Genomic DNA, 21,534 nt, shown 5'->3' with positions numbered 1-21,534 from the left:
CAAAAGCAATTCTAGGCAACAGAGACAGGGCACGTGGTATCACAATCCCCAATTTGAAAGTATACTACAAAGCCACTGTGATAAAAACAGCATGGTACTGGCAAAGAAACAGACCCGAGGATCAGTGGAATAGATTAGAAGATGCAGAAACAACTTCAGACATACTCAGCCACCTCATCTTTGACAAAGGAGCCAAACACCCTCACTGGAGGAAAGACAGCCTCTTTAATAAATGGTGTTGGAAAAACTGGATTTCAACCTGCCAAAGATTAAAACTACACCCATACCTATCACCATGCACTAAACTAAGATCGAAGTGGATTAAAAATCTAAATATTATGAGAGAAACACTAAACTTGCTGGAAGATAAGTTAGGTAGAACTCTTGAAGACATTGGCGTAGGAAAATACTTTAGAAACAAAGCCTCAGTAGCATGGAAACTAGCACAAAGAATCAACAACTGGTATCTCATCTTATTAAAAATCTTCTGCACTGCAAGAGAAACCTCCAGCACAGCTAAGAGATAACCTATAATGTGGGAAAAAAATTTTAGCAGCTGTACCTCAGACAAAGGTCTACTATCTAGAATATATAAAGAATTGAAAAACTCAGACCCCCCCAAATTCAAAGACCCAATTCAAAAATGGTCATCTCAAATGAACAGACATTTCTCAGACAAAGAAATAAAAGCAGCAAATAAACATCAACATCAGTGGTTATTCAAGAGATGCAGATGAAAACAACACTGAGATTTCACCTCACCCCAGAAAGAATGGCTGCTATCAAGAAATCAACCAATAAAAAATGCTGGTGGGGGTGTGGGGAGAAAGGAACCCTTCTCCATTGTTGGTGGGAGTGCAGACTGGCACAACCACTGTGGAAATCAGTATGGAGATACCTCAAAGAACTAGGACTAGAGGTTCCATTTGACCCAGCTATTCCCCTGCTGGGTATCTTCCCAAAAGAATTAAAAGAATCATACCACAGTGATATAAGTGCACCCATGTTTATAGTGGCACAGTTTGTAATAGCTAAAGCATGGAAACAGCCCAAGTGCCCATCAACTGAAAACGGGATAAAGATGTGGGGTTTTTTTATAAAATGGAATACTATTCAGCCATAAAGAATGACAAACTAGAGACATTTATAGCTAAATGGATCCATATTGAGGCCATAGTCTTAAGTGCAATAAATAAGACACATATGTGTAAATACCGAATAGTTTCTCTAGTGTGAGAAACTGAAAGTATAAATAAGGATTAAAATGATTAAAATGAATAATTGATAATTTGAAATATTAAAAGGTCCAAAGGTGTAGGGGTAGTGGGAGGGATAGGGGAAAGGAAAAATTATGAGAAAAGAAAAAAATGGAAAAGAAATCTATGTAAATAGGGAAGGGTGGAGGGGGTGAAGGGTGCACAGGTAATAGGGAAAAAAATAAGAACCAAGATATATCATGTACAGGTACAAGCACCCAATGATAAATGTAAACGTATTTTATACCTAAAATGTACCAATAAAAGAATTTAAAGGAAAAAAAAGAGTAAATGAGGAAAAAACTCAAAATGAAATAAAACCAAACGAAAAGTACAAGCAGAAGGGGCAGTAAAAACAATTTGCCAATCTTAACTTTGATACTTGGTAGACTGGAAAATAATCTCCCCTGAGAATTCTCATTTATAACTTCAGTTGGTTCCCCTAAGAATTAGCAGTCTAAATTCCTTCTAACTGCATCGTCAAACAGTATCGTGAACAGAGAATATAATTTAAATGGCTCAAGGCTAGAAGTGATCCTAGGTAACTGATAAATTTCTATAAGAAGCCAACAGTAACACAGGATCAAAGAATATTCACAGATAAAGTCTCAAGTATAAAACTTGCTATCAATCTCGTCAATCCCAAAGTATACATTTTTCCATACTCTGCATCTCTGAAATTGGAGGGAATTTTATAATTGAGGTATTTTATGGTTTCATTCAATCTGGAAGCACTTGGAATAAAGCTGTGATTGCCTATTCGTGCATAAACACCAAAAAGGCCAGCACCAAATTTTATAGCAAGTCAGAGGCTTGGCAGAAAGTCCTAGAGATACAGTGAAGCATTTTAAAAATTATTTCAAAGCAAATGGTTGTTCAGGGGGAAGCATTTTTATTAGAATTTATTTGTTATACAGATTAATGGGTTCCATTGCAGCAGATTTGTGCACGCATATAACATTCTTTGACCATTTCTACTCCCTATTGCTACTCTTGCCCTTCTCTCTTCCCATCCTTTGTTCCCTTCTTCTGTAATAGTTCGCCTCCCTCCATATGTATGAAAGCCTGTTATATTTGTTTGAGTGTGACTTATTTTGTTAATCACGATGATCTCTAGATCCATCCATTTTCTTTGTAATGGCATAATTGTACTTTTTTGATGGCTAATACCTCATTGTGTATATGTGTCACCTTTTCTTTATCCTTTCATCTGTTAATATGTACCTGGACAGATTTTGTAGCTTAGCTATTGTTAATTGGGCCACAATAAATATAGGTATTCAGGTATCTCTATAGTATGTTACTTCAGATCTTTCAAGAATATACAGAGGAGTGGTATAGCTGGATACAAAAATATCTCTATTTTTAGTTTTTTGAGGAACCTGATTTCCATAATGACTGTTCCCACCAACAATTGTATAAGGGTACATTTTCAGGAGAAACTATTGAATGAAAATATTTCTCAACACTCCCAATGCAGGAATTAAAGGACTTGTGCTTCATAAATTGTTTTCTAGCTAAATTTGTTTCTAGCTATTTTATGCTTTTTGTTACTTTTATTCTAAGACTTTGTTTCTTCTAATATCAATATAAAACTACTAACAAGCACAGCATCTATCCCTTTTATAGATTTTTAAAAATAAATGCAATGTCACTAACATTCATGATGACCAAATTATGACATTGTGTGAGAAAGCATAGAATTCTACCACAATCAGATAACAAATTATTATACTTCTTACATGAAGAAATACAGAAAGATCTTAACCACTTATTCACCTACATTTTCCTTTATATTTATGCATAAGTTATATGCAATAAAAACATATGACTAATTAAATTAAAAAGAATATGAATTCAATAAAAGTATAAAATAAAAAATTAGAACACAGGATAGGGTCATAGTTTAATTGGTAGCACTGTTCTTTGGGAGCGGTAATATAAAATGATGTTGACAAAAAGGTCTGCACATTATTTTTTCTTGTAAATCTCTGTTGAAATGTTTAACTTTTCATTCTATTACCTATTAATTAAACTCTAAGTTATAAAGAAACATACTTTGTTGATGAGAGACATTAAAATTCTTTTAAAAACTTTATTATAAAATCTGATACACTGGACTGAACCAACTTTTTTGGTACAAATTCAAGTAAATACAATTAGGTTGAAATGGGCATCTAATTTCTACAGACCTTATCAGAAAAGTAACAAGAAGTTAAATTGGAAACTGCTTCCAACACAAAATATTTGGTTTTTTTGTTTTGTTTTGTTTTGGTATTGGGGATTAAACTCAGGATCTTGCGCTTGTGAGGCAAACCATGGCACTGCTGAGCTACCCCAGCCCCAACACAAAATATTTGAATTTACATGGGAGAAAGTGGAAACCATACAAATTTAGGAGCAGAGTTTAAGTGACGTGATTAAAGCTGCAGAAGTAGGAGGAAAACTTGCCAGCTGTGTACAGTGAATTTATGAGAAAGATAAGGGATGGAGAGAATAATGGAATAAGAATGGAGAAACGGTGGCCTGTTAGGATACCTTGTTCAAAGTAGTAATAAAGGACAGCAGCAGTAGGAATAGAGACAATTAAAACATGGCAATTACATAAACGTAGTTTTGTATGATTCCTGTATGTACCATGGACTGGGCAAATATCTAGCCACCACCTTAAATGATATGATCTTCTCAAATATTTCCAGGCAATAAGTTATCCTGTCTAAATCATTTCAATGTTAACCAATTGCTTTCAGATTTTCTTTGCACTCTGGGTGATAATAAGTCAATTCTTTATTCTCCCTCTTCCCCTTCTTTTTACATCTAGTTTAGTGTGATTAGGGAACAAAGTGGTTAAAAAATAATCTCAGTTCTTGGACAGAGTGGAAGAAGAGATTTTTATACATGATCTTTGTATCACTGAGGCATGGAACGTCTAATCGAAAACCCATCCTTCATTTTCACTGGCTTCTCCTTAGGTATATCTCATGTCATTTGGTCTTTCTCAAGGTTAGGATGGCATCTACTGATGTTTGCCAACTCTTCATGCTCCTTGATAGTCAAATCCATTGATGTAGTCTATGTCCAAGCCTGATACCAGACACCTCTCAGCAACTGATTGCCCCCTACAACCACTCAAACATGCAAAGAAATTCTAGGCTGCTTTCCTATACCACACTGGTACGCTTGTGACACAGTGAGGCTGCCTATCCCACGAAACCCCCTACTTATCTGATACTCTCTTCTTTATCTACACGATGATGACCACTGATCTTCTCCAGAGAGTGGCTACCAAATTATGAAATAGCTCCCACTTATTCTCGGCTTAATCAAATTTATCTGGTGTTCTTATCAAGCTTCTCAACTTGAAGGAGGTACTATACATGATTTCCACATCCAGATCAAACATCAGGCATACACACAAAGGACTTTCATTTTCATCTTCTTATTTTACCTCACTGTCAATTTTCTCTCTCTCAATGATAGCCAAATATCACACTAAAATTTTCATGTTCTGAGTCCACAGTCTTTTGATTCTTTGACAATCTCTCCTCCTTTTTTAGCCACAAAATTCAGGCACTTACCTTAGCTTTCAAGATTATTTCTTAGTTATAAAAGAAAATATAGGGATTCATTAAAACTATACACAAGGGTCAGGGATGTAGCTCAGTAGTAGAACACTTGTCTAGCATACAATAGGCCCTCAGTTTAATTTCCAGCACTGAGAAAAAACCACATTGTACACAAATTTTATTTCTCCTTTTCATAACATTGTAGGATTAAAGTTTCCCACTCATTTTTAAATTAGGACTAAAAATAACCTGTTTTAGCCAATGAAACTTAAGTAGAAGTAACATGTCATTTATGGAAAGGAATAAGAGCCAGTATGCGTGTTGCTATATTACATTTAGTTATGGAAAAATAATTGATGTCTTAACTATAGAAGTGTGTGTTGAGATGGAGACTCCATTACTCTGAGTTGCTAGGTGCAATAAGCAGAGGTTCTCATCAGCTCATATTCAGCATTTCATATGAACAAAAAGGCTTTTTCTGGATTAAATCACTGAGATTTGAGGTATTTTTGAACTGTAGTAGATTCTAGACTGTTCTCACTAGAAAATTTAATTTCATCTGTATCAATACCTCTACTGAAGCTATAACACTACTGATGGAGAGCCATAGGGCAAAGAGGAATGTATATAAAAAAATCTTATGTTATTTGGAAATATCACCCACTTATATGTTTAAGGGACTGTGACTAGTCACATGATTTGGAGGATATAAGCTTCATCTAGTAGAAAGAAAGTGCTCATTTAAAAGGAAAGTTAAAACCTGTTCATCAGGTTGAATGAAGCCTTGAGGTACAGTAAGAGGTCAGTAAAGGGAATTTAAATTCAACCAGGAGGAAAAATAAGGGCAGAACCTTCAAAGTTACACAGTAGATGGTACACATTGGTTGAGTGATGCTTGAGTGACATTATGTTGCATTATAAACTCTCTTTGGAAAAGACAACAGTCTATGTTGCTTTTCCTCTCTTAATAACATAAGACATTCACATTCATGATGATTATGTATTGTCATTCGCTCCCAAATTTATTGTTTATACTCTGTTTTGTGGGGTGACGCATGAAGTAAGAAAACTATATTTTCTAGATTCCAAAGCCAGGTGGGCATTGATTACGGGGCATTTGCCACTAAAGATCCAAACACCATCCATAAATCATCCCTCTCAGAAGCCTGAACAACTGTTTCCAGGTAACCCTACATAGAGGCTTGAGTATCACCTTCAGAGTGTCCTCCTCAGAAGTACAAGCACCAATCATATATAGGCTTTCCTTGGTTTTTAGGGCTATAGTGGCGTGGAGCATGTCAGTATATCTCATCCAGAATGAAAGATTAATTGTTGTACCTTGTACCTCCTATAAAAAGGAAGAGAAGCATAACACTTTGGAATATAGATACCACATGTGAGTCTGCTGTCCCTACAAATTTATTGGGTAACAGTAAGACTGCTATTAGAGTATGCTCCAGAGGAAAAGAAAGCCTCTGCAGCAACCAAATTGTTGTTCAAGCTGGTCAGCTTACTAGAACCTTTTGACTCAGAAGATCCAATGGTATTATTATAAGTGGTTGTAGTAAATAGGGATGCTTCATGGAGCATCAGGATAACTAGGCCTTGAGCAAAGCCAAATGCCCTGAAGATACATACTTTCCTTTCAGGAAACAACTACTTTGCTACTGGGATCTGGTAGAAACCAAATACTCACCCATAAGACACAAAGTAACCATATGATCTAAGGTGCCTATCATGAACTAGATGTTATCAGCTCCATCAAACCGTAAGTTTGAATATGCATGGCAGGGTTCCTTCATCGAGTGGAAATGCTATGTTTCAGCCAGTCCTGAAGGTATAGATAAGCCACATGAGGAACTGGCTCAAACTCTACTGCCTCATCACCTCTTTCTCAACAAACACACTATGGCCTCCTGGAAACCTTCCTATTTCTAGGTGGGTGAGAAAAATAAATTGGGGCCTGGTTTATGGACGGTTATTCATGTTATGCTGCTCTAACCAGAAACAGGCTTCTTTTAAATTGTAGCCCCACTCTTGAAAGCCAGCCATGAAGGATAATCCCTGCAGCAGCCCGAACTTTAATCAATTCTTTAGCTTTTCTACTTTGCATCAGTGGATAAGTAGTCAGAAGGATGAGCTAAACTGATTTATAGACAGTTGCTAACAATTTGACTAATGATTAATGACTTGGAAAAACAGGACTGACAGATTAGGGATGAGGAGATGGGGAAAAGTCATATAAATGATGACTCCCCGAGTAGCAGATGATAAAGATAAAACTGTTTTCTGGGACCCCCAATGTTTGCTTTATAAATGAGGCACAAAACTCAGGATGGTAGAAATAGAGGCTATTCATAAGCATGACAACATTGTAATTTTCCTCAAAGATGCTGATCTGGTCACCACTAATGCCAAACTTGCCACCAGCAGAAACCAATGCTGAGCTCTGAACATGGCATCATTTCTCAGGTAGATCAGCAAGGAGGTTGATTATATGAGACCATTTCCATCAGAAAAAAGAAAAAGAATTCCTCACTAGAATAGAATCTCTCTATATGGATTTGCTTTTTGTGGTAAGCAGAATTCTAGGATGTCTCCTAACATCCTCCACCTCCTGATGTATGTACCCTGTGTAACCGCCAAGACTGTAAATATGATGAATTTCACTCCTGTGATTAGTTATGGTATACGGGACATTTAACTTTAAGAAACAGAGATGATCAGGGTGGGCGTGACCCAATGAAATGAGAGGAAGTTAGATATTCAAAGCTTGAGAAGTGTTTAACACACTGTTGCTGACTTGAAGATGCGGGGGACCACAAGGTACGAAATGTTGGTAGCCTCTAGGAACTGCTAATAGCCTCCTGTTTACAGCCAGCATGTAAACAGGGACCTCAGTCCCATAGCTGCAAAGAGCTGAATTCTACCAACCAGAATGGGTTTGGAAGTAGAAGTTTTTCTGTAGCCTCCAGATGAGAACTCAGTGCAACCAACACCTTTGTTTCAGCCAGTCACACCACGAGCACAGAACCCAGTCACATCATGCTTTCTGAACTGCACAACTGTGACATACTGAAAGGATGCTGTTTTAAGCCTCTAAGCCATGAAGTCATTTGTTACGTGGCAATATTAAACTAATATATTTTACCTCTGTTCAATGACCTACTGGAGACTGTGGCAGCAGTTGGAAGTTGCAGTGTTAGCTGGAAAATAAAATACACCTGGTGAGATTAATTCAACAGGATATAGAACATGCTTTGAACTAGTCATAAATACATGGTGCTCTTTCTCCCAGTTATGATACACGAACCCAGGAATCAGAGGGGGTAATGACAGGAGTTCCTGATTCTCTACTAATAATATCTAATAACACTGCTTTGGATTCTGCCAGTTTAGAGGTATAAGATCCCAACGAACCAATGCTTCTACCTTAGAAGATAATATTTTCATTTTATTGGAAGCTAAAACAATTTTGTGGTCTTTTCTGGCTCCTAATACTATTGAACTAAAAGGTAAATAAGGCAATAGTGTGAATAATCTCTATTACCAAGGGAAGTTTGGGTTGTTCCTACAAAATGGGAGACTATATCTATAATTCAGGGAACTTTACATTACCATTTCACACTTGCATACCCAACATTAACAATCCAATTTATGAAGGACTACTAAGGACTAAGATCCTTGAGAAATGAAGTTTGAGGCTGGGGATTTAGCTCAGCAGCACCACACCTGCCTTGCAAGTGCAAGGTCTTGAGTTGATCCCGGGTATCAAAAGAAATGAAGTTTGGGATCACCTCACCATATAAAGACCTAATCAAATGATCAACTTATTTTTTGTCTGGCAGTAAAGCAAACATGACAGAGATTGTGAAGGAAGAAGTTACAAATATGAACTATAACCTTGTGATCAATTATGGAAACGACAGGAGAGCAGCTATGCATACTGCTATGAATGTATTATTTTGTCCTTCATTCTTTCCCCTATCATTTAAATCAAAATTGTTACTATTATGTGAATGATTATTTCAACATCCTCTGTGCTCCTTCAATCTTCTAACACTTGTTACCATTTCTCTGTATTAAATCTCCCATAGACAGGAGGGTGGACATGATCAAAGCACAATATTTGTATGTATGTAAATGTCACAGTGAAGCCCCTAATTTGTATAATTAATACAAATTATTAATTACAATTTTAAGAGTTCCTTGGAAAGAAAGAAAACCTCCCATGGATTAAAACAATTAATCATGCAGTTGCTAAATAATACATATCCAAAAAATTTGATAACATGGGGAATTCTCACATCATATTTATATGTATAAATACATACACATATAAATGTACCCAGTAAAGTGAAAACAGTATATTAAAATGTTCCTACTGTTTTTCTCAAGGTAGTAAAAATACTGGTGATATTTATTATCTCCTTCATATTTTTCTGGAGTTTTCTGTTTTATCACAAATATGTTAATTTCAATAATCTCACAAAAGCAATGATTATTATCTTTACAATCATTTTTTGAAAAGGAAACTTTTTAAATTTAAGGCTATTTATTTGGGAAAAGTTATCTATCATTAAATACATAAGCAATACACAAGTATATACATTTGTCAAATATTTGTTTAATGCAAAATCTTTAACATATGTAAGACTAAAACAGCATGAGTCTTCATCAAAATAATATACAATAGAATACCACTCCATTGTAAAGTAATGGAAAGTAACATGCTGTGGAATATATAGCGAATATGAATCTCAAATATAATGGTGAATGAAAGAATGAGGACACAAAAGAGTACACAAAAGAGCAGAGAACTATGATTTTTTTTTATGTTATAGAATAGACAAGAATGAGACGTAACAAGCAGGAGCTACATTCTACCTATACAAACTTTAAAAATAAAAAGCAAACAAAATCCTCCATTTGAACACCTTGCATGGTTTCTGTTTTTCTCAGGGAATTGTGAGACACATGATTCTCTCCACCCCTTTTCAGATCTCAGTCACTCTAGCTATAGAGCTGCATAATAATTTTTCCTCCTTCTAAGCTATGTATTTATTCTGTGTTGCTTTCTTTAACAAAAAATTAACTATACATACTGCATGTCGACTTTCATGTGGTGAGGCCTCAGGACTACAAGTACTAGGAATGATGGTAAAAATGTGATAAGTGGTAAAAAGACACAGTTGTTTTGGATGGTAAATAGGAGAAAGATGTCACACTCTTACTGGCACATGTATTTGAAACTGGGCATAAACCAAGGATTTAAATATTAACCTATATGCATGGGAAGTAGGGGATCTGGTAGGTTAACAGAATAAAACGTTTTTTCCTTCTTCTAAAAATATTCTTTTAAAAAGACACGTTATGAAAATTTTATTATGTACAGACTATACAGAAGAAAGGTAGGCTTTTAAAAAGTGCTGGTATTTTTATTTGTGACTAGCTAAAGAAAAAATTCAAGGTGGTTGCCTGATCTAATAAAAAAAAAATCACATAGCAAATCAAGTTGCCTGTTTGATGAAGACAGATTATTTGACTTGGCATATATGGTATCATTTAGAGAAATACCTTCTAATGGGAAACAATTATCTGGTATATAATAATCTTGTTTTCTTCAAATGAAAACAGAGGACTAGAAAATGAAAAGATTATGCAACTGTTCTGTAAGTTTATTGGCAAAATGAATGAATGTGTGTTTTGGTTGCTCTGCAGAGACTTGACCTAATTGAAAGGGAAATGTGAAGCCTGGTGACAGAGCTGAATAATTGTCTTTGAGCAAAAGAGTCAAACAATTATTCATCTTTTGTATTTCTTCCACACAGAGTTTATGATGACTGTTTCAACCCTGAGAAATTACTCATATTCCAAAAAAGTTCAAACCAGAGGCTCTAATATTACAAGTTTAAGTCAGAGTCTTCATTAGTAAAACCAGCAATTCTTTACCACCACAATCAATGACGAATCAGGAACTATCTCTTCATCTGAAAAGGTAATAAGATTGAGTCACTATCTGTAAGCCATGAATTTTAATGTTTTTAAAATTCTTTTCTGTTTTTCACTTTGGTTTGTGCTTTCATTTCATATTTCCAGAAGCAGTTAAAAATTTTTTCTCATTCATCCATAACCCCTGGCTCTGTTTTCCTCCTGACCACTGCATTCATTGATTTGTTACAGCTAGATTCAAATTAATGCTACTAGGTACACAAGTATAAAAATTCCATCAACCCTAACTCCCTACCCCATAGTCAAAATGAGACTGTCCAATTATTTGCTCACTTCTCTTTAGTTCCCAGGAAAACATGGATTCCTTTGAGACTTAGTACTATTCATTTTTGTAATCCCACTTCCTAGATAATGTATTCAATATATGTAGGTTTGTAAACTTCAGAGCAATGCTATTATCAACAAGACAATATTAGTTATTCAGCAGGCTGATATGCTGACTTCTTAAAGAAGTTTAGAAGATGAAAATATTTTCTCTAGTCCTTACCCATATTACTAGAACAGTAATTTTTAACAAGCTCAATATTCAAATCCAGTATGTCATGATTTATTTCTCTTAATGTCCAAGAAATGAAACCTATTAATAGAATAATGAAAATTGTTAAGGGTCAATAACTTTGATGAGGTCAGCCTCTCAAAAGTAAAATCAACAACCCCTCATTAAATTTATTTAAATAAAATTTATTGAACAGGTTGGGCACTGGATGTGACTACAAAGACCAATAAGATATAAGCCTAAATATTAAAAGATTACATAGTCAGGTCGATCAAATAGATTTCTAGACCTCAAGTAGAGTAATCTGACAAGATATTAACAGGACAGTAGGGGGTACCTATTCCTGCCTATTCCTATTTCTTAGGCCAAGTCTTAAAGGGTAGTAAGTAGTCAGGTAGAAAGAATGGTTTGAGCAAAGACATAAAGAACAGAAAGTATATAGTATTTAGGAAGGACAAACATTTCTGTGTTACTAAAGTTTAGTGAAGAAATGAGTGGCAAAAGATGGCATAAAAGACAAACACTAACTGGACAACAGAGAACAAATTTGCCATATATTGGAATTTGAAAGTAAAGGGAGAGTTCTAGGCAAAGCAATGTTGGGGTCATATTTTCATTTTTATTTAGATCATTCAAACTGAAATGAGGATGATTTTAGGGAATGTAATACTGAAGATAAGGAAAGCAATATTAGAATAATCTAGATGAAAAATTTTGAGGACTTGAGTTTAGGAAAAGGAAGGTGTATTCCAAAAATATTTAGCAGAGTTTGGTAGTTGATGGGATGTGAGCCATGAAGGAGAAATTTCCAGGATTCTACCAGGCCAAATACATGGATGGGACTTCTTGGAACAGAGTTACAGAATGTACAAATGGAGAAGAGATTTTGGGAAAGGAAAAGAAGCCTTTAAATATACCAAATTTTAGATAGTGCTCTGATGGGGATCTGATTGGAATTGTAGAAAAGTTAGATACTGTGTAAGTATCCCTCTATGATGTTTTAGCAGTTGAAACATAAAAAGTAGATATGAGGAGAATAGAGAAAATGTTAAGGTAGACAGTATCATAGAAGACAACAAGAAAGGAATTTCAAGGAGGGAATTATCAACATATAAAATGCAACAAAGAGGCCATATTAGATAGAAACAGGAAAAGCCTTATAATATTTGATAATTAGCAGATTTTATAGAACATGAAAAAAATTTCAGCAGGGGATAAAGGTAGAAAGAAGACTGCATTATCTTCATTGATAGATGCTAGGTAAAGAAGTAGGGACAAATGACTTTTTAGCCTTTTTGGTTTATGTGAGGAGAGAGGGATGATGGCTGCTCAACTTCTTCTCTCCTGAATTGTACTTTTCATGTCATATCTAAGAACTCTTTGCCCAATCCAAAGTCACAAAGAATATTTTATGTATTCTTCTAGTAATATTATAGTTCTAAATTTTACATTTAGGTTTAGAACACAGTTTGAGTCAATTTTTGCATGAAGTATGAGTTTAGGTCAAGGGTTTTATTGTTGTTTTATTTGTAGAAGTCTAATTGTCTAACACCATTTGTTGAAAGAACTACCCATTCTCCACTGAATACTTTTACACCTTTGTCAAAATCTGGTGGTTGTATTTGTGAAAGTCCACTTCTGAACTCTATTCTGTTCTGCTGATTTGGGTGTCTATCTTTTCATCAATATCACAGTATCATGGAAAAGGGAAAAAAGAGAAAAGAAGGAAAAAAGTGGACACAAAGCTTTTGTAAATAAGGAGGGGAAGAAAGGTTGAAGGGAGAGGAGGAGAATGGGGAAAAAGAAAAATCAAGATATAATATGTAGAGGTACAAATTCCCTATGATGAATGTGATCTTTACGTATATCAAAAGTATACCAATAAAATTAATTTTAAAAAGAAAAAATGTATCACAATATCTTGATTAGCTCTATTGCTTGTCCTAGAATCAGGTAACAGTGAGTCCTAACATTGTTGCTGTATTTCAAAACTGTTTTGGCTATTCTAATTACTTTACCTTTCCATACATATCTTTAAATCAACTTGTTGATGTCTTCAGAAATATCATTAGAGTTTTTATTGAGATTTTGTTGAATCTATAGATAAATATGGGGAGAACTGACATCTTAAAATTATCAAGACTTCTGATCCATGAACATGATATATGTCTTCATTAAATGTCCTTGATTGCTTTCCTCAGTTTTTCATCATTTTCAGGATACAGTTTCTGCACACATTTTGGTAGGTATAAACCTAAATATTTTAATATTTTGGGTTTTTTTCAGTATTGTATTTTAATTGTTCATTGCTAATATATAAAAAAACAATTGACATTGTATATGCCAACTTGCTAAGTTCATTTATTAGGTCTAAGACCTTCTTTGTAAGCTTCTTGAGGATTTCCATATAGACAACCCTATCATTTGGGCATACAAATAATTTCATTTCTTTCTTTCTAATATGTTGTCATTTCTTTCTTCTTCTGAATTTATTGTACTGGATAAAATTTCCAATATACAGTTGAACAAGAGTAGAGAGAGTAAATAACCTTGCCTTTTCTTTTCTCCTCATCAGAAGCTTGTCTTTTTTCCTTTAACATGATCTTTCACAGAGCATATGCTTTTAATTTTGATGAGGTAAAATTTTCCCTTTGTGGATCATACTTCCTGTATCATGTCTAACAAATCTTCACCTAGGCTTAGATTTTTATAGCATTTCCTCTTTGTTTTCCAAAAGTCTTATAGTTTTACAATTTACATTTAATTTGGGGATTCTTTTAAACTTTCCATAAAATATGTGGGTTATATTGAGGTTCTTTTTTTTTTTCTTTTATTTTCTGCCTATATATGTCCATTTGTTCCACAAAATTTGTTACCATTTTAGTTTATAACAAAGTATTTAGTTTTCTCTGGAGCAACTATAATCTTGTGACTTTTAAAATGAATTTTATTAAGAGTCTAGATTCACGTAGAGTTGTAATACCCAATACAGATGGTTTCTTTTTACTTTTTACCCAGCGTCGTCACCCAATATAACATTTCACAAAACTGTACCATATATCAATGTTAATACAACCCACGGATCTTATTCAGATTTACTTTTATGTGTACTCTTTGTGCACATGTGTACTTAGAGCTGAACAATTTTATCATGTGCATAAATTCATGTATCTACCATCACAGCCAAGACAATGAACAGTTCCATTACCACAAGGATAGCTTGTGCTGATCTTTTGTAAATATACTCACCTATTTCCAGTTTCCCTAACATTGGGTAACTACTAGTTCATTCTCCATTTCTAATATTGTCATTTTGATAAGGTTATATAAATGGAACAATATTGACTTTTTACATTTAGTATAATTCCCTGGAATTATACTTTCTTAAAATTGTTACATTTATTAATAATTAGTGTCTGTTTATTGCTGAGTAGTACTGTATGGTATGTTTCTTCAACCATTCAGCTGTGAATAATAATTGGGCTGTTTTCAGCTCTTGGCTATTACTAATGATGTTGTTATGATTATTCATTTGCAGATATCTGTGTGAACTCAAGTTTTAATTTCTCTGGGATAAATACTAAAGAAGGTACTTACTGAGTTGTATGATAACTACATATTTAGTTTTACAAGACACAGCCAAACTGTTTCCCAGTGTGGCTGCACTGTTCTACATTCCTGCCACCAATGTATAAGTGATCCAGTGTCTCTGCGTCTTCTCCAGCAGTTGGTGCTGTCATTCTTATTGCAGCCATTCTGATAAGCGTGTAGTGGTATGTCATTGTGCTTTAATTTGCATTTCTCTGATGACTAACGATATTGAACATCTTTTCACTACTTATTTTCCATCTGTATATTTTCTCAAAGTGTTTTGTGGAATTCACCAGTGAAAATATCTGGGCCTGGTGCTTTTTGTTTGTAAAGTCCATTAATTGTTAGTTCAATTTCTTTAATAAATATATGACCATACAGATTGTTTATTTCTTCTTGTGCGAGTTTAGCTAAGTTTTGACTTTCAAGGAGTTGGTTCATTTCATCTAAGTCTGTGGGCACCAAATTTGTTGAAATAAAGTTGTTCATGATGATTATCATTCTTTTAGTAAAGATCATAGGATCAGTAGTGATTACCCTTCTTTCATATCTGATGTTAGCAATCTTCTGTCACTCTCTTTTCTTTACAGTTAATTGGACTATACATTTATGAGACTTATTGATATTTTCAAAGAGTCACTTTATGTCTCATCTACTGATCTGCAACTAATTTCTTATTTTCAATTTCATAGATTTCTACTCTAAGTTTTATATTTCTTTCTTTCTCTATTTTTGATTTTGTTTGCTCTTCTTTCTCTAGTTTCCTAAAGTAGAAGCTAAATCTTTTCTAAGATATGTATTCATTGCTATACATTAGCCCAAAGCACTATTTTTGCTATATCTTGCAATTTTTAAATTGCATTTTTATTTTCATTTTATTCATAACATTAATTTCTCTTGAGACTTTGCTCTTCACCTAGGTACTATTAAGAAATGTGCTTTTTTAATCTCCAAAGACTTTTATATTTCCTAAATAGCTTTCTGTTCTTGATTTCAACTTTAATTCCATTATGACCCAAGAGCATTATTGATATGATTTCTATTCTTATAAATTTGTCAAAATGTGTTTATATCCCAGAATGTGGTCTATCTTGGTGAATCATCCATGTGAATTTGAGAAATACTTTGTTTTACTCCATTTTCTGTTGCTACACAAGAATACCTGAAACTAGTTCATTTACAAAGAAAAAAAGTTATTTTGGTTCACATTCCTAAAGTCCAAGAGCATGGGGTATGCATCTGCTCAGCTTCTGGTGAGAGTATCATGGAGGACAGCAGAAGGCAAGAGGGTACATGTGGAAAAAAGAAGGGACAAAAGCACAGAATTACTTTATATAAACTCATTCTCATAAGAACTAATTCATTCTTGAAAGAATTAATCCAGGCTTGTGAGAAATACATTAATTCCTCTTGAAGGCTCTACCAGACAGCACTGCTACACTGGCAACCAAATTTCAATATGACTTTTGCCAGGATAAAACCACATCCAAACCACAGAATTCCATCTCTGTCCCCCTAAAACTCATTTCCTTATCATATACACAATACAATCATTCCATCCCTCAAAATTCTTAATTTGTTCCACCATCAACTCAAAAGTCTAAGTCCAGGGATGAAGAGAAATATTACACAATGCCAAGCATTTAAGAAAAATCCTCCAGACCATTAAGAATGCAATAACAATCTTTGCTCATGTAGGGAAAGGCCAGACACAGAACTTCAGTGTTTAGTGAGATGTCATCTGAAACTTTAGTGACAATTAGAAAGTAGCTAAGAAGAGAAATAACTATGATCCCATAAGGGATCTGTGGTGATAATAAGGATCACCAAACTGGGGGAACAGGAATGAACATCCAGGGTACATTAAGATATATAGTTTGATCTTATCATATGTCAGCCAAGGATTGGATGAGTTACCTTACAGAAGATGTCAATTTAGAACAAAATCAAATGAGATCCAATAAATAGATGTGCCCACTTTATGGAAACTAGCAAATATTTGCTTCAGTCTTCATCCCACTTTTACACCTATTTCAAGAAAGACTAGAAAACAGAACTTGTGAATGTCCTTAAGAAAACTAGAAAAAGGTGACCAACTATGTGGATACGATCAGATAAAACTTTGTAAGAAATAAATAATTTTTCTGTCCACTACATGAATTTTTCTGGACAATTTTACTAGAAAATATGTTTAGTTACATATGTAATTTATAGAAATTTGCAAAAATAGTACAGGGTTCCCTTATATGAAGCACCCTGCTTCCTGTAATGTTAACATATCTATATAGGTGGTTATGACATTTTCTTGAAAGTAATGCTGTGCCAACAAGTTTTCCTTCTGGAATAATCAAACATTTTGTTCATCATGCTGCTGTTTCACTGCACTAACTCTCACATCTTTTGAACAATGGAATGTTTTGGATACATATGTTGCATTAATTTGAGACATGTAAATTCATTGCTTTTAATTACAAATCTGTGCAATCAAAGGTATTTTTACATGATAAATCAGTCCATCTGTATTAGTCAGCTTGTCGCTACCATAACAAAGTGTCAGAAATAATCACCTTATAAAGAAGATAGATCTATTTAGGCTCACAGTTTTGGAGGTTCAATCCATGATTGATTGCCCCATTGATTTGGGCCTAAGGCAAGGCATCATATAAGTACACAATGGCAGAAAGTACACACACATCATGGTGTCCAGCAAGAGAAAGAGAGGAAAGGAAGAGATTTGGGTCCCAACGTACCCTCCATAGACTCACTGCCAATGACCAAAAGATGTTTTACTAGATTTTCCCCTTACAGGTTCCACCTGATCCCAATAGTGCCAAATCTGGGACTAATCCTTTACTACATGAGCTTTCAGGATATATTCCAGATCTAAATTATGGTACCATTTCAATTCAAATCACCAATGATAGTACTGGTCCTCCTTCTAAGCCATTTGATGGTAGAACGTGGCTAATGTCTGTGCCTGAGGAAGTCATTAGGTATTGGTGAATTCAGAAATATGGATTTTGATTATTCTGCTTCAGGAACAAAAAGGTCATTAAATTGTAGCGTAAAAATTAAATTATTATAAGTATTCTTGGTTGTATTTTTCCAACCTGTTTGGAAATAGTTTGACACATGCTCCACTTTCCTTGAGATTTTTATTCTAACAAGCTCGATTGATTTCTTCCAGACACTGACTCTAGAATATGTAAGCTAATAAATGCAGCTATATTAAACATACAAAAAATAATTTCTAAGAAGTATATGCTTTATTTTGTAATTTACCAAAAGAGATAAATTAGTTTTAACAAATTTTCCATTTTTACATGACTGTTAATACAATCCTCTCCATGATCTTATCAGAGTCCAAGTATTTTTTCAAATAAAAATTGAGGTATATTATATATTAACAAACTACTTCTGATCATATGTTTTTGAAAGACACACAAAGGCTCAGCATTCTCATATATTTACATTATTATGGAATAAGATAATTGCATAATTAATATAATTCTAAAAAGCCATGGTAAAAGACGGACACATCAGATATAGGAAAATAATTTCCATTTTCCAAAAATGAGATCACAATATATACCAAATATAATTTTGGGTAGAATTTTTTGTTTCATTTTGGTTTATCTGTTTTTTCATTCTTTCTTTGTCCTTTCTTTCTAGTTGACAATTATTTCAATATAAATAGTTATTTCATATACAATGTGATGTATATATTGTAAAAAGATTTAATCAGGCACATTAAAATACTCATCAACCTCATCAAATTATTTTTTGTGGTGAGAACATTAAAAATCTCTACAATAAACAATTTTGAAGTATACAATACATTATTATTAACTGTGGTCATCATGCAATGCAAAGGATCATTAAAATTTTCTCTTCCAGTCTAAATGTGACTTTGTACCCTTTGTGCAACATCTTCCTTTTCCCCATACCCTCTTCCCTCCAGCATCCTCTAAACCACCGTTATATTCCCTGTTTCTATGAAATCAACTTTAGATTCCACAAACAAGTGAAATCATACAGCATTTTTCTTTCTATATCTGCATTATTTAAAGAATATAATGTCCTCTAGTTCTATCCACATTCACATGAATGATAGAATTTCATTCCGTTTGTTTTAAGCTGAATACTATTCTTTTGGGCATATATACCACATTTCCTTATTTATCTGCTGATGGATACTTGTTTCTATTTCTTTTTAAAATTAATTTTATTGGTACACTTTTGGCATACATAGTGATCACATTCATCACAGGGAACTTATACTTGTATATATCTTAAATCTTTTTTCCCATTCCTCTCGCAATTTTTTTTTTTTTTTTTTTTTTTTTTTTGTACCCCGGATTGAACTCGGGTCCATGCGCTTGCAAGGCAGGCAACGGAACCACTAAGCTCTCGTCTCCCATCTTTTTAATCTTTCTTCCCCTGTCCTTTTACAAAACTTTGTCTCTATTATTTTGCTTCCATTCTTTTTTTTTACCCCCATTCCCACTCTTTCTTTCTCTCTCCCCCCTCCATGTTCTGTTTCCCATTTGAACATTTTCTTTTTATTTTTCAGTATCTATCATCCATTTTGGTCCTTATTTACCCTTTGGGTTTCTAACACAAAAGAAACAATGGGATATTTAAACATGTCTGTCTAATTTATTTCACTTAAAATTATTTTCTCAAAGTGTATCATTTATCTAAAAATGTCTCAAGTTTATTCTTCTTTATGACAGAGCTTCACTGTATTAAAAAATCATCTTTTCTTTATTCATTCATCTGTTGATGAGAATCTGGGCTGTTTCCAAGATTTAGCTATTACAAATTGTGTTCTTATAAACATGGGTATTCATATATCACTTTGGTAGGATGCTTTTAACTCTTTGGAGGATATACCTAGAAGGAGAATAGCTGGGTCAAATGGAACCTCTAGTTTTAGTATTTTGAAGAATCTTTATACTGATTTCCATGTTGGTTATACCAATTTACACTCTCATCAACAGTGGAAAATGGTTCTTTTTCCTTGACAGGCTCGCCAGTATGTTACTTGTTAATTTCTTGATGATAACCATTTTGTCTGAACTGAGAGGGGACCTCAGTGTCGTTTTAATTTACATGTTTCAAATGACCAGTGATGTTGAAAATTTTTTCATATATTTATTTGCTTCTTGTAATTCTTCATTTGAGAAGTGTCTATTCATTTTAGATGCCAATTTTGAATTGAGTCTTTAAATTTGGAGGGTCTGATTTTTCTTTAGTTCTTTATATATTTTTGATACTAGTCTTTTGTCTGAGGAATAGCTAGTAAAAATTTTTCCCATTCTGTGGGTTGTCTCTTCACTCTGTTGGTGGTTTCATTTGCTATGCAAAGGCTTTTTAATATGATGAGATCCCAGGTGTTTTATAATATTTCCTGTGTGATCAGGGTTTATTTAGTTCATAAAGCATTTGCCTATATCTATATCTCCAAGAGTTTTACCTATTCTATCTTACAGTAGATTAAGTGTTTTTGTTTTAATATTTAGGTCTTTGATCCATTTTGATTTTAGTTTAAAGCATGGTGAAAGATATGGTTCAGGGTTTAATCTTCAGCATGTGGAAAGCCAGTTTTCCCAGCACCATTTATTAAAGACATTATCTTTCTTCCACTAAAGATGTTTGGTCCCTTTGAAAAAGACAAGGTAGCTGAGTGTATTTGGAGTTATTTCTGCATCATCTATTCTGCTCCATTGATCCTTGGGTCTAGTTTTTTGTCATTACCATGCTGTTTCTATCAAGGTAGCTTTGTAGTATAATTTCCAGTCAGGGACTGTGATGCCCCCTGCCTTGCCTTTGTTGCCCCAAATTGCTTTTGCTATTCTAGGTCTCTTCTGGTTCCAAATGAACTTTAGGATGGTTATCACTGCTTCTGTGAGGTATGCTATTGGTATTTTGATAGGGATTGTATTAAGTCTGTATAAAAGTTATGGAAGTATGGGCATTTTCATTATTTTACTTTGGGCTATCAAAGAACAAGAGATATCTTTCCATTTTTTGATATCTGCTACCATCTCCTTTTTTAGAGTACTGTAGTTTTCAATGTAAAGGTCTCTTACTTCTTTCATTAAATTGATTCCTAAATATGTCATTTTTCTTAGTGCTACTGTGAAAGGTGTTTCCCTAATTTTTCTGAGTGAGTTTGTTATTCATGTATAGGAATGCTACTGAAGGTTGGCTTTGTATCCTGCTACACTACTCAATTTGGTTATTAAGCATAGGAGTCTTCACTGAGAGAGAAATTAGGGAAACAATTTCTTTTACAATAGCATCTAAAAAATGAAATATCTAGGAATCAATCTAACAAAGGAAGAAAAAGACCTCTACACCGAAAACCTCAGCACTCTGACAAAATAGATCAAAGAGGATATAAGAAAATGGAAAGATATCCCTTGTTCCTGGGTAGGAAGAACCAATATAGTGAAAATGGCCATGCTTCCAAAACTGCTACATAGATTTAATGCAACGCCAATTGCAATCCCAACAATATATTTCACAGAACTAGAGAAAACAATCAAAAAATTCATTTGGAACCAGAAGAGACCTAGAATAGCAAAAGCAATTCTGTGCAACAGAG

The 21,534-nt window shown here is 34.1% G+C and overlaps 1 pseudogene across 2 annotated transcripts in view; it reads right to left on the bottom strand.

The window, feature by feature from the left end:
- The window catches only part of LOC101724527 (MYND-type zinc finger-containing chromatin reader ZMYND8 pseudogene), a 173,235-nt pseudogene that overhangs the window by 114,880 nt on the left and 36,821 nt on the right, over window positions 1–21,534 (bottom strand). Inside the window, exon 3 of one of the 2 annotated variants that reach the window (XR_015444102.1) lies at window positions 7,974–8,028. The exons of the other annotated variant lie outside the window; for it this stretch is intronic. The product of XR_015444102.1 is annotated as an MYND-type zinc finger-containing chromatin reader ZMYND8 pseudogene, transcript variant X1 (transcript). The remainder of the gene's footprint in view (window positions 1–7,973; window positions 8,029–21,534) is intronic. 2 annotated transcript variants of the gene reach the window in all.

This window comes from Heterocephalus glaber, unplaced genomic scaffold (genome assembly GCF_053883595.1).
Source record: "Heterocephalus glaber isolate CG9 unplaced genomic scaffold, H.glaber_assembly_v1.0 deba00001594, whole genome shotgun sequence".
NCBI lineage: Eukaryota > Metazoa > Chordata > Mammalia > Rodentia > Bathyergidae > Heterocephalus > Heterocephalus glaber.
The sequence above is the reverse complement of the archived record's forward strand: the minus strand, read 5'-3'. Positions and strand labels throughout refer to the sequence as shown.